Source organism: Lissotriton helveticus, chromosome 3_1, assembly GCF_964261635.1.
Source record: "Lissotriton helveticus chromosome 3_1, aLisHel1.1, whole genome shotgun sequence".
In the NCBI taxonomy this organism is placed as follows: domain Eukaryota; kingdom Metazoa; phylum Chordata; class Amphibia; order Caudata; family Salamandridae; genus Lissotriton; species Lissotriton helveticus.
Window position 1 is genome coordinate 1,695,870,664 of NC_136061.1, and position 14,197 is coordinate 1,695,884,860.

Genomic DNA, 14,197 nt, shown 5'->3' on the forward strand with positions numbered 1-14,197 from the left:
GTTTTGTTCCAATGATGAGCTCCCTTCGAGTCAATCACACTCATTTAGATTGGACAGTGCTGAAAACCTGTTTTCAAGACACAGACCCCAGTCACTACTTTGGCCACCTCTTGCCTTCCTGTTATGTACAACAGACCACTTGGTCCTCAACACACTTGAATTAGCGACAATTCCTCTCCTACTATAGAAAAAGTCAAGGGTGAGTGGAATTATTTCTGCGGTTCTACGTTGTGGAGGAAACAAATTTGACAAGATATTAGGCAGTACTTCGGGCCCTATAAAGTTCAATACCACACAGTCACCAACAAATCTTTTACGGCTATTCCCAATCCACTCCACTTTTCTTGCTGAAACTAATTCTTCTGAGAGCAGTTGTTTGCCCCACAGGGACATAGACATATTGTTTGACAACCAGTGCAACGCTTTACTTAGTAAGGATTGGGGAGATTCTGTCTGTCCAGATTTCAAAGGTGGCACATTAGCCAAAACCAACACCAAGGGGGAGGCCTCTACTATTAACTCCACCGGACCTGGTACTAGACCAGATACAGTATGCCCCTCTGGTCTTAATAGGGGACCCTCTGCTGGTAAGACATTTGCTCCTGTTGGATCGGGGATAAGGGGTGGATTCGTGGCTAGCATTTCTGTTCCCCCCCCCACTGCCCCCTCCCTTTTTTTACATTGTTCAATTTTGTTTGCCACCTCATTTGGTAAATCTCCCATATTGTCACAGGTGTTTTTCAAAAGACCCTCTAATCTATTGACCTTGTCAGTTAGCTGGTCAATCTTAGCAAATAATGGCTTGATGATCCCCCTCATTTTTAAGTCCAGCAGACCCACTAATTTCTTAAGTTGAGCATCATCCCTAAACAAACTACACATGTTCTCACCCCCAGGGTCATCTATCTCACATTTCCTAGGTGGGGAAGCTGGTCTTTTCCTTCTAGAACGCAACCCACCTCGTTTGGGTAGGTTCTTAGTATTCCCTCTAGTCACTCTAGGCGCAGGCACAGGCGCTGGTGGTGGGGATTTATCCTCAACAATTTCAAGATCTATAGCATCATATTCAGCCTCACCAATATAGTCCACATTGTCCACAATCCCATTTGCTGATACATTCTGTATGGGACTATCAGTAATAGCCTGGGAAAGTACAGTGGCTTCATTAGTAAAGTCCAGCTCCAGTGGGTTATCTGGGATATGGTCTGCCAAGTTGGTAATAGGAGAGGGGCTCAGACCCAAGGAGGACCTTCTGTCGTTATTTATTTTGGCAACAACCTGGACCAGATAGTTATCCATGGTATTATTAGGTACAAGTGATGTTTTATGTTTGGACATGACGGACTCGCTATTCAGTGTCAATGATTCCACAAATAGGATTAGTAACTCAATAAACCCTCATCCACAGTACCTGGTCCTGGACGACTGCAAATAAGGTAGCTAGTGGAACCAGTCATGGACAGTCTCGGACTGTCGCAGACTGTCCGCCCTTAGTCCGGGCTTCGTCCGGCGCGTCCCGCGCGCGTCCTCGTGGGACGAGGGACCTGTCGATGCTTTATGCGCCTCCTGGCGCGCTGGTATGTGGCGTCGTCAATTACCCCCGTGGGAAGCTGGGGATTGTAGTCCGACCGGCGGAGCCAAGCCCGGCCGGTCGATTCAGGCAGAGATGTGGCAGAGCCAAGCCCGGCCGCTGGTCAAGGAGGTAAAGTGCCACAGCGAGTCGCGTTAACAAACGATCTGTCTTCCTTGTACAGACGACAACTGTTCACTGACAAGCAGGAAGTAAAAAGCCATTTTGTGTTTAAAGAGTAGTATGCACACGCAAAAGCCGCAACTTGATATTTTAAAAGCGCCTCTTGTATCATTTCTAGCCCTGAGGAAGCCGGTGGGTTACCTTAATAACGGCGAAACGCGTTGGCATGACATAAGGGATTGGAGTTGAAAATAATGAAAAAGAAAGAAGAAATCATCAATAGCCCAATGGATTTTCTTATGTTTTTTGTAAAAAAATTATTGTTGGATATAGAATGTGATAAGTGGTGTGCTGCGAACATTATTGAAAATACTGTGCAATCCCAGGATTGTTTAGAGAGAAGTAGGGTGTTCTCTTCTCCCATCTGAATTGCAATCAACCAAGGGAACTCCGTTTAAAAATACAAACTAGTGTATTTCTATAAGAGCGCTATAAATCTCCCTAACACCCACCGTCAAAGACCATCTTGTTTTCAGTGTTCGCTTTGAGTATTTACGTTTCCGGGCGCTAGTTGCATGCTCGCGTTGTGCATTTCCTATGTGCGGGGCGCAATTGCCTGTTCGCGTCCATTTTTTCGTGCTTGCGGGGGAAATATCGCACAAACTTACCCACGTGGTCGCAATGGGCGTGGCCATCTTGTTTTTCATTCATCGCTATGGTTCTGGGCATGCCTTTTCAATCCTCCTTTATTCTTTGTAATCCTTTGTTTGTTTGAACTTTTTTAAAATATTTTTTACTCATTATCTATCTCTTTATTTTTGCACATCTATATTTTGTGTTGCTTTAAAACTACATTTTTTAACTCTCTTTTCTTTTATACACTTTCCTTATTCTTTCCTATTTTATTTTCCTTTAACTGTCCAGGACCATGGCAAAGGGAGCCGGCAAAAACCTGAAGGGAAAGGGTCCCGCACCCCATAGCCGGCTCCCTTGTGGCAGTTAAGGGGGGAGACAGTTAGTCCCAGGGAGATCTTTAGCGCGGTGGAGGTGGCCGCACTGGTTTTCTTTGTCTAGCGCCACCACCCCAAGACCGTCTAGTTAGGCGGCAGGCCCGGTACCGGGTACGGGCTCCGGGAGCATCGCCAGCTATGGGGGAAGGTGTGCCGGGTCATGTATCAGGAGTCTGGGGTCCGGCGTACCTAAAACCAGGTGACGCACCGGTAGTCCGACATCCTGGACAGGGAACAAGACCTGCTTGACCTGCTTGGTGTCGAGATCCCTGGGCTTGGTGAGTGGTAGGAGCTATTTAATCACTACTTTGTTTTCTCCTGCTCTGTGTTATGATATTGCAAATATTTGTTTTTTCCGAAGAGCAAGAATGCTGTCGATTACATTGCAGGTAAATTATGTTTCAACAGCTTCTGTGATTGCAGGTGCTTGCCTGCTCACTGGCGGTGCTACTATGCTTACTTGTTTTCAATTTTGTGCTCATTTGTCCTGGGTGATTATGTATGAGTGTACTTTACAGAAGTGCATAATGCTAGACACTAGAGATTACATTGCAGGTAAATTATGTTTCAAAAGCTTCTGTGAATGCAGGTGCTTGCCTGCTCATTGGCGGTGCTACTATGCTTACTTGTTTTCAATTTTGTGCTCATTTGTCCTGGGTGATTATGTATGAGTGTACTTTACAGAAGTGCGTAATGCTAGACACTAGAGATTACATTGCAGGTAAATTATGTTTCAAAAACTTCTGTGAATGCAGGTGCTCGCCCGCTCACTGGCGGTGCTACTATGCTTACTTGCTTTCAATTTTGTGCTCATTTGGCCTGAGTGATTATGTATGAGTGTACTTTACAGAACTGCGTAATGCTAGACACTAGAGTCTCAAGTCCAGTCCTTCCTTTGTACTCCTGCCACTAAGAAGAGATAGTGGTGGTGGATTGATAGTTTGAGTATATTATGACTGGTTATTTATTCGGAAACTTTTTAGTGGTCTGAGATCATGACGGACTGTGTCTGTCACTTCGCGTGCTGCGGAGTGCTGCTTGCCAGTCCTAGTAGAACCTTTTTGTAGTTCGTTGCATAACTTTCTAAGTAGACGGTCTACGAATCCAGCAATTCTAATATCCTAGTAGACCACATCAGATAAGTCAATAAATTTAGTGCAATTGTTGTCTATTTCCCCGAAATAATTTGTCATTGTTTTTCTTTAAATGTTTGATTTGGTTGACAACAATCATCCATGTTTGTGTCTTTCTTTCATGTTGTACATCAGCTCCCCCCAGGGGCAAGAGGACAGAGGAGGAGGTAGCGGCGCCGGCGGAGCAGGAACAGGAAGACCAGGACAGGTCCGCCGAGGGCACCTCTGCTCGCCCCAGTAAATTTTCCTGTTAATATTATTAATTAAACTTCCCTATCTTTTACAGCACCTATTTATTCCAAACTTTCCTCATAATTCTATTTTTTCCTAAATCGTCTTTGATCTTCTTATAGACTGTTTTTAAATTCTTATCCTGCCTCTACTATGACTCTCTGTGCTGCTACTAGTTATTATTAGTCTGTCTGTGTAGCTAGCTAAGCTTGCACAGTTGCCAAAGGTGTTAAACAAAACTCCGATTCTGCAATAGCTCTAGGCCTGAGTGCAGTCCTTTGGGTTGTCCATAATGTCTATTGAACTCTTCTAAATATTTATGCTTTGACAATTCCCAACAATAAAATGTCAATAGCCACCAAGAATAAAATACTAGTTTACTTTTTGAATGGATGGGAGGACATACTACTACTGTTGCAGGTACTATTCTGCACATACAGAACTATGGACAAGAAATAGGGCGTTGGTGATAATAGGCGCAGTTAGACTTTCCACATACCTCAGTCATAACAGAAGTTGAACCCCCAATCTCCTTACTGACTAGCTAGTGTGTCAGAGTCATTATTTAGCTCCCGAATGCAGCTATGATCCCCAATGATTATACAACCCAGAACATAAGACTACGGAGTCAGAGTCCGACCTCTCAGAGTCATGGACTCATGCTTGCAAATTGCAAACCCTTTTGCTCACTCACTCGTGACCAAAAACCACAGAGTCTATGTAAGTTTTAAAGCTTTATTTAAAGTAAAACAACTAGCTCTGTGTGTACTCTGTATATTAATTTTCAATTGTGTATTAAAAACATGTATTAAAATTAACTTCATAGAAGATAAACGGTGAACTCATGAACTGAACAGTGGCTGATTTACACAGTAATTGTGGGAGACCCCTCGCCTGGTTGGAACTTAAAGTCTTGGTGGTGATGATGATGATGACTCCGACTGACATTCATATGAACTTAATAAAAAAACACCCTTCCCTGAAGAAAGGGACATTTTTAGTTTAGACTAGAGAGTCACAAATTATTAAATTTCTTTATGTAGTACTAGTGACATATTTTTTCATTTCTAGACAAAATAGGGAGTGGTGTATATGGCATCAAAAAATATTAAATGTATTTTCTAGGCGTAACACCATCGGCACAGCCCACCACCAGTGCCGGGGCCAACGCGGAGGTGGTCACTCCAGGGGCAGATGCGGTGCTACAGCCAGCAGGAACTGCTGTGGGTTATGCCACGGTAGTGGCGGGCAGTGGTAAGCTATTATATTCCTTACTTATTGAGATTGCTGAGTGGGCTCTCTGCAGGGGTGTATACGTTGTACTGTACAAGTACACTTTACTGTTAAGATGACTTACAAATTTAGAACTAAGTTTTTGTCAACCAGGTAGAAGACAGTCACCCTTGACTTCGCATTAGCAATAGCATTAGTGGCGGGAGTTGACGAGTAACCAATGGCCTCCTCTAAATTTGACTTCAACTCAGTTGTGAAAGTTTTATTGAGAAGCCAAGTCAGATCAGAGATGAACTTGATGGATGGGCTGAACAAAAAGAGAAAGATGGGTGTAAGGAAGGACGAGCGAGTTAAAATTAATGACTGGCAAAGAATGATACGTGTTTTTGAATGCTGCCCGAGGTGGCTGGGAATCTGATTTATGGCCAGTTGAAGGCTGAAGCAAGGATGGGTGAAAGGAGAAAGAAAAGAGGACTGCCAGGGTTGGTGAAACAGAAACTGTATGTGTGCGCAATATATCCTTTGGTTCAAATTCAAATGCAAGTCAAGCATGGATGTATGGCTGGCGGTTTACAAAATAAAATAAAAAGTTTGTTTTTCGGTGAGAAAAAGTAAGGTTTGTCCAGTTGAGACATTAAGAAGAATGATTGACATTTACTTTGAATGGATGGATGCCTGGATGGTATCTTCCTCATAGATAGCATAGGTGTATGTAGACAGAGTAGATGGTCACTGGATGAAGAGTATTACTTTGAAGAGCATGTAACACCGCATGTCCATGCCAGAGTAGCAAAGCCGAGGAAAGAAGTTGTAATTTTTCAGAATACTACCATGACTAGTAACAGTAGTTTGCAAGCATAGCATATATCCAGCTATTACGGGGACCACTCACTACCTCTGTTAATAATTTTTTACAACTCTGTCATTCATGTGTGGCCTATCGGTGTTCACTCAATCAAAAACAAAGCACCTAAAGTCATCCCATATGTAAGCAAATATCCTGTGAAGGGATAGATGATCATATTATTCATCTTCTTCATTTTCCTTTTGTAGTAGTCAGGGGCAGGGCACGTTGAAAGTTAAATTAATTAAGAAGTAGCCCTTGTAACAGAGTATGGCCAGTGCCACCCGTAATAGAAAAGTAAGAGCTTCACCACCTGCATGTACTGTACTGGTAACTGTAACGCAAGTCTGTGTCATCATGGCTTGCGTCTGTTTTTCTCGGGTGCAAGTTGACTGCGCTGGCATTATGCCAGCTTCCACAAGTTTACGTACCGATTTCGCTAAACAAGAAAGAAGAAGAAGACTGGTGTACTGTCTGAGTCTAATGTAGTGAGTCCATATAGTGCTAGTAGAATTCCTGAAACTCCCCCTAATGTTAGAGCAGAGGCCGACGAAGTGGGAGGTTAGATAGATACATGCCACAAATGTTATGTACTGTGCTTGCAAGTTGCTAGTGCTACTGTGACACAACTTTCTGCTGAATTATTTTGTGTTAATCTTAAAGAGCATTGGTTACAGTATGTTTTTCTTTCTTCATATAGGTACTCCTTCTAAACTAACAAGGAAGGAGTTTTTCTAGACGGGCCGACAAAGGAAGCTGGAGGCAATTGTCGCCGAATATCGGCGGCTGGTGGCCCAGGAGGAGGAGGATGACTCGCAGTCGCAGTCAACAACATCCACAACAGCTGCATCCTCCTCTGCTGCCCCAGGGTCATACAGTCAGTGCAAACCTCCAGCGGTATGGAGCCGTGGTCCGGCAGCCACCCGCTGCCGCCGAGCAGCAAAAACAACAGCTGCCCCCCACAGTACCTGCAAGTGCAAGGCTCGTGTGCACTGATTGGCCCTGCAAGTGTTCAACCTTGAGCAGGAGGTGGCGAGGCTGAAAGACCTGCTCAAGGACCTCCAGAGAGAGCAGCATGACCACCTGGCCAAAGGACACTGCCGGCGGAAGTAGAGAGACTGTCCCTCGCCCCTTTTTTAAAGACTTTTGGGGGGGTGGGAATCGGGCGTTGGGGTTTTTGGACTTTTGGGGACTGATTTCATGGACATTGGTTGGGGTTAGGGATGGGGTGAGTCGGGTCTTCTTGTGGGATAGTTTATTTTTCTTAGGGCTCAAATAATTATTTCAACTTAAACATAGCATACATGTGTTTTTCCTGTTTTGTGGGGGAGGCAGGGGGGTTAACTGTACGTTTGATTTCCTGAAACTTAACTGGCTGGTTGATTCAAATTGCCTAATCGCCCAAATTTGTACAAAAGTGCCACTGACAGAGTTAGTGAATTCAATTGTCCTACTACTTTACTAGTACTACCGACAGTGTCTCCTCTCCTCCTACTCCATTATTCTTCCTCCCCCAAAATACTTATCTTACCTGTGATTCGTGTTTGAGAATAGGGCTAGGCACAGGGCTGGCTGCATGGCAAATGGCAATTAAGGTTGGCTATGGAATCCTGGACAGATGAAATGTCCTCGTTGTGATGGTAGTAGTAGTGGTACACACTGGCAGTAGCAACATATGAAAAAAAAGGAAATGAAACATTGAGTGGCCTGAGCGGAGCATTAGAACAGTACGATAGATAGTACAGTTCACAAGAACAGTGCCATAAATGATAGCCTAAGCAATGCTAAAGCATTCAAAATATAACTACTAGTTGCGTGGAGTATGGCTACTACAAGAAATAGTACTGAAGGTGAAGGACACAGCAGCCATCACGTGTAGGAGCAGGATGTTGTTGATGATGAATCCACTCGATGGCGCACATGAAATTTTGATTTGATTTGCAAATACTCATGGGTGTGTGTCAAGCAAAATAAGAATAAGAATATATCCTCGGATTCCTTCACCAGCCTTGAAATTGATTTTCTGTTGCTTTGACCTTATCTTCCCCAGCAAGTGTGTGGAAATATTGTTGTAATTTAGTCTATCACACCTCAATGAAAACCACACGGCACGGGGGAAGAGGATTATGGTTAGAAAATTGGATGGGAATGGGGGTTTTTGGGAAAATTTTGTGGAGAGGAAAAAAACACAGCATGGCAAACAACAAATGAAGACAAACAAATCTTTGGATACGAAGATATCCATAAATCTTTTAAGGGACATAAAGGGAGTGCACGGCAGGCATGAAGTTGTTTGCTAAATGGATGGTAAGGTTACTGAAAAGTAGTAGTTACCTCAACTATGAATAAACAATTTCACAGTACAGGGCTGCAGTAATTACGCAGTTTCACTTGCCTATCTGCCCTCAGAGAGAATAAACACGTATTAGTACATTAAAAAATTAGTTTTAAAAATAGCAAAGAAGCTTATCAAATAGCTATAGAGATGAATTTGAAGCAGAGAGCAAATGCACAGAGTCGCACTCATAGAAGTTCACAACGATAACATTATTTAAAAGATAAAGAGAAGTGAAGAGGATACTGTAACTGTATGTTGTAATTGTCCTGTTCAATTTGGGAAGTTGCATGCATCCTGCCATTCCTCTTGTTCGCGGTACTCCTCCATTCCATCTGACGCTCTGTCGATCAATCTTGGTGACCAGACACACTATCCACTGCCTTCCTGGCGGATGCGAAATTGCGGATTGCTATGGTGAGCCTGAGTTAATTTTTTTTCCCATCGCACAGGGTAAAAGGAAAGCCGGCCTGTAATTGTCAATGGAAAAACAGTAAGGGATATTAAAACACCACAGAGAAAAAATACAAGGTACGTTGTGTTGTGCAAAAATAACACTTTTACTTTCAGAGGCAACAGTATTACATACAAGCATCATTTCTAAAGTGCATACTCTGAGTCTCCTTTTCAAGGATAGTAATTAGCACACAGCAGGCCAGGGCCATGCAGACGGTCAAGGCAGGCACCACTGAGTGAACCAACCTCCATGTAGCATACCTCTTTGACACAGACAGACAAAGCAGATCTAATTTTATGCAGCAAGCCACATAGCGCAATTTTACATGAACTGCTGTCTGGACTCTGGCATAACAACACCACACTGGCTCGACCACTCCATACCACGACTAGACAGACATGTAGTTCTGCTGTGGTTGTTGTTGACTTGTTTACCTGTTTGCCACTCACTAAATGGCCATAGTTCTTCCGTAAACCAACAATGACCATCCATCCATCCCAGTGAGTGACTGTAGAGAAAGATATTAACTTTGATCATCGAGACTCATCATCATCAAGGTATTGGCAAACTCAATGTTGTTCATGCAGACACAGTCTACACACAGTGGGTCCAAGGGCATTTTCCATATTAAAAAATGCAACGTAGTGGCCCCTACGTAGAAGTAAAATTTGAATTAAACAAGGTAAAAACAGAGTAGACTTGAGTTACATTTAGTGTGTAAAAGACAGCCAGTGTTGTCCACTGCATGCCATCTCATTATTCATTACCTGTTCCACTTTTTGTCCGCCTCTTATTCTTCAAGTGAAGGCCCACAGGGTAGCCTCTCGTGTCAATTTTAGAAGTAACAGTCAGCAGCATATAGTCAGTAATTCCAGTCCCCCTTCTTTTGAGGGGACTCGTCTAAGAAGCGAAAGTTTCTTGATTCTGCGTAATCCAGCCATCTGCCTTGAGGGAAATGGATAGGGGGAGTTGTGAGGAGGAGGATAGAGGAGCATGACTGAGTTGTGAACTTGTGAACCTCAGGAATGCAGACAGCGGCACCTTCAATAAGGAAATAAGACGAAGACAGTGCTACTGATGGATTTGTTGTGATTAGAGTTTTGTTGTGCTAAAAGTTGCAAAGGAAAGGAAGACACACAGGAATAAAAGTGAATAAGGATGAAAAAAAAAGTCAGTATTTCAGGCCTAGGTGTCAGGGAAGTAGAGCTCATCGTCAAACTCTCTGAATTGAAATGGGAGTAGGTCAGCAAACAGAGAAGAACTTCCGTCACCTAAGACAGTGTCCTCTTCTTCATGCGTGGATACATATTTTGTAATCTAGTGGTATGAAGTGCTGATTCATCTTGATCATTGTTAACCTATCCACATGTTTGGGTGAGAGGTGGGTCCTTTTTGAAGTTACAAAGTCATCCAGGGGTGCTCCACTTCGCGTACCATCTGTGGCCTTTGCATCAACACTGGAACGAGCAAACCCTTGATGAGTTATCCAATCTGCTTCCGACAATATTATGGCTGGGCCTGGTGCAGGTGATGATGATGATACGGTTGCTGGTGTTGGTAACGGCTCTGAGGGAAAGTGACTGCCTTTGGACACAGAAGTGGACCTTGACGCCGGATGGCCTGCTGATTCAGTAGTACTTGTGATGGGGTCCTTCAATTTCCTGCCGTTCTTTTTCGAACAGAGTGGCTGACAGAGCTAGCCAATGTTTGTACTTTGAAACATCTGCTTCATTAAAAGGAATGAATGTATTGCTAGCCAGTGCCTTTTTGTACCGTGGATCCAGAATAGTGGCACAAATGTAATGTTGTTCACAATGTATTCCTTCAAGCCTTGCATTGTCAAGTAGGCGGGTTAGTAAGCTCTCCGCCAACTGATATGTGTCTTGCTGATCAGCATCATCTTGGAACGTTGAAGACACCGCCTTCAGTTGGTGCTCTAGCATGCGCAACAATGAGATAGCTTTGCCCAAAGTACAGTCCTCCCTGCTGACTTCAAAGGACAAAGCATGTCTGTCAGACTTTTAACTAGGTCCCATTCCTCCACCTCTAGCCTCATGTCTTTCATAGAAGCACCCTGTGCGTTAAAGACATACTCATTGATTACCAAGTACTGCTCCAACAGACGCTCAAGCATGTAGAAGGTTGAGTTCCAACGTGTTGCCACCTCCTGCATGAGTCCTCTGACTGGCACTCTATGGACACGTTGAATGATCCTCAGCTGCTTCCGGGCCTTAAAAGAATGGACTGAAATGTGTGCAGATTCTTCGGCAGGTGGTCAGTAACTTGTTGACTGTGTTTTCTTTTTTCAAGAAATCTTGAACAACAATGTTAATGTTGCCGTGTGCACCAAACACGGCACTCTGAAATAGCCACTATCAAACATAGCCCTAACTATATCACTGCCATTATCCGTGGAAACATAACCGATCGTGCGCTTTCTTGGTTGCAGCCATTCAAATACCTTACTGTTAAACTACTCCAAAATGTTTACTGCAGTATAAGATTTCTCCACGGCAAACATGGCTACTGTTGCATGTTTTTTGAGTAGCTTGAAAAATTGTGGCACTGTAACCACCTGCTATCTTGTCTCTAACCCCCGCAAAAGAGACCCAGTGTGCAGTGATGCACCTTTAATCAACGGCTTGGCAACTGGTCCACATGTCTATTGTCAGGTGGATAGTGTGAACAGCACTCTTCTGCAAAGCTGCCCCAGTCACCTCCAGCATATCTTGATGTAGTGTTGGAACCGCAACTCTGGCAAAATAGGACCGGCTAGGAACCTTCCATTTAGGGCAGACTGTTGCCACAAATTCTAGAAAACCCACCCCTTCCACAAAAGAAAAAGGAAGAAGTTCCAGCGCTAACATTTTAGCCAGCATTGCATTATAAAGATGTGTCGTTGGGTGGTTGCGTTCCAATGGCGCCTCCAAACAAAAAATGCTTTTAATGGTGGTCTGGACCGTTTTCATATGTGATGGTGATCAAGACCTCTTCAACCCAGTTAGGCTAGGTGATGTACTTTTTCACATTGGTGTCTCTACCAGACTACTGTGCCTCCTTGATGTTGCTGGGGTAGAGGAGAGTGTGGGCGCTACCACTGCAGTGCTGCTGTCAGGGGTACTGTGGGTACCAGAAAAAATGTCTCTCGGTTGTTCACCTTCCCCCTGCACAATCAGCTCCTCCTCCTCATCAGATGCAATATCAATGTCTACATTTGCATTTATACTTTTGGCTTTCTGGATGTTACTTAGGTGCGTCTCCCACTGGATAATGTGGTGTTTTTTAAGATGACCTCTCTGGCCTCCGGAACACTATAGTTGGTACCAAGCTTACCCCGACTAACTACTTGTTTACAAATCAAACAAATTACTAGGTTTTCCGCCTTTTTGCTAATACTAAAGAAGTCCCAAATTGGGGAGTTGAGATTTCTGGTGGTGGTGGAGGTGCTACTTTCAATGCTGGATGAAGTGAAGGATGGGCGTGGCTGAATTTGACTCTGTTGTGCACTTACAGCACCACTACTTGAGGTACTGGAGGTCGAGCTGGATGGAGGTCCCTGCCGCCCCTTCTGACGAGAAAATATGGAAGCTGTAGGTCGTGTTGGTGTAGTAGTTACATGTGTTGGTGGTGGTACCACCAGTGGTGCCACTCCACACACATCCTGCACAGCAGCATTTTTGGATAGGGTAAAAATGTCTGTCTGCTGCATGCTCGCTGGGGCTGGAGTGATGACTGTGATGACTGGGTCGTCATCGTCAGACTGTTCATCAGCAGCAGAATACACCACTTCTACTTCTTCTTCATCATCACCCATAAGTGAAAGCCTTGCGGGAACCTTCCTTTTAGCTAGCTTTGTCAGCTCATGGCGTGCCTCCCTCTCAGACTGCCTTGGTGGGTGATAATCAAGATCTAGATCAGCAGAAGGAAGGGGGCTTGAAGAAGAACTTGTACTAGCCCTCCTTGACCTTTTTCTTGCTGGGGATCTAGATCATCAGGAGGAGTGGCTTGCTCGGATGATACATCAGCTTGAATCTCGATTTCCTGATGCGCCTCTACTTCTGGAGGAACAAGCATTGTGGGCAGTTGTGCCCCTCCATGCGCCTCTACTTGCGCCTCTACGTGCGCCTCTACTTGCACCACTCCTTGCGCCACTCCTTGGCCTCAAGGAGAGGCGCAAGGAGTGGCACTAGGAGTGGCACTAGGAGTGCCTAGTGCCACTCCTAGTGCCACTCCTTGCGCCTCCCCTTGCGCCTCCCCTTGCACCTCTCCTTGCTCCTCTCCTTGCGCCTCTCCTTGTTGCACCTGTGGTTGTCGTTGCGGCTGTGGTTCAACACTCATCAGATGAGTTACACCCTGCGTTGATTGGATGCTACTTTGCGATGAGTCAACGCCAACATCACTGGTCAATGGTGAAAGAGCAATTAGAGAGGCTGCCTCTGCGGCACTCATGGACTTGGGCCTAACTTGGCGTGGTGGCACTGAGACCAATGAAGCGGAGGTGCTGCTCCCCGCTTGGTCCCTGGCTGACACCACTGCTGCTGGCGTACTTTTTTCCCCCAAAAAAGTGTCTGTCGGCACACCAGTCTCCTTGGTATGTGGCGCCACTTGCTTCTTCTGCTCCTTCTTACTGGCAGTGGCACTGACAACTTTCTTAGTAGAGGAGCTACGGCCACCTTTCTTTGAGCCCATCTTCTTCAGATGTCAGAACAGCAGGACACAGTTGCACGAGTTGCAGAGTTGTCTGTGGCCACCACACGTGACGTCACGTGATGTTGTGCACACATCGTAGCAGGACTTCTTCCTGGCACTACAACAAGTGATGATGATGAGGATGATTCCTGGTTGTCAGTCTTTCTGCACCTAAAGCAAAGGAAGCCAGGGGAACATCAGTTAAATAAATGTTGCATATGTCGTGCTTCAATTAATATTTGCAACTAGGCATTGATGATTATTAACACAACACACCCAAAAACGGAAAGACCCACAATAAAAATTGCAATTATAATCCAAAATGGATGTTTAAAGTAATAGAAGAGAGAGAGACCACACAGAGAGAGTTGTTTCATGCACCACTGAGTACCCCTGGGCATAATGGATAAAAGCAAGGCAGACTGGGTGCTGGTGTGTCTACAGTGCACAGCTGCCAGATTGTCCAATGGAATAATGCCTAAAAAACTGAATGCTGCTACAAATAAAAAACAATATATATATATATATATATATATTACCTACTGGCGGTCGCCAGTAGGTATATATAGTTA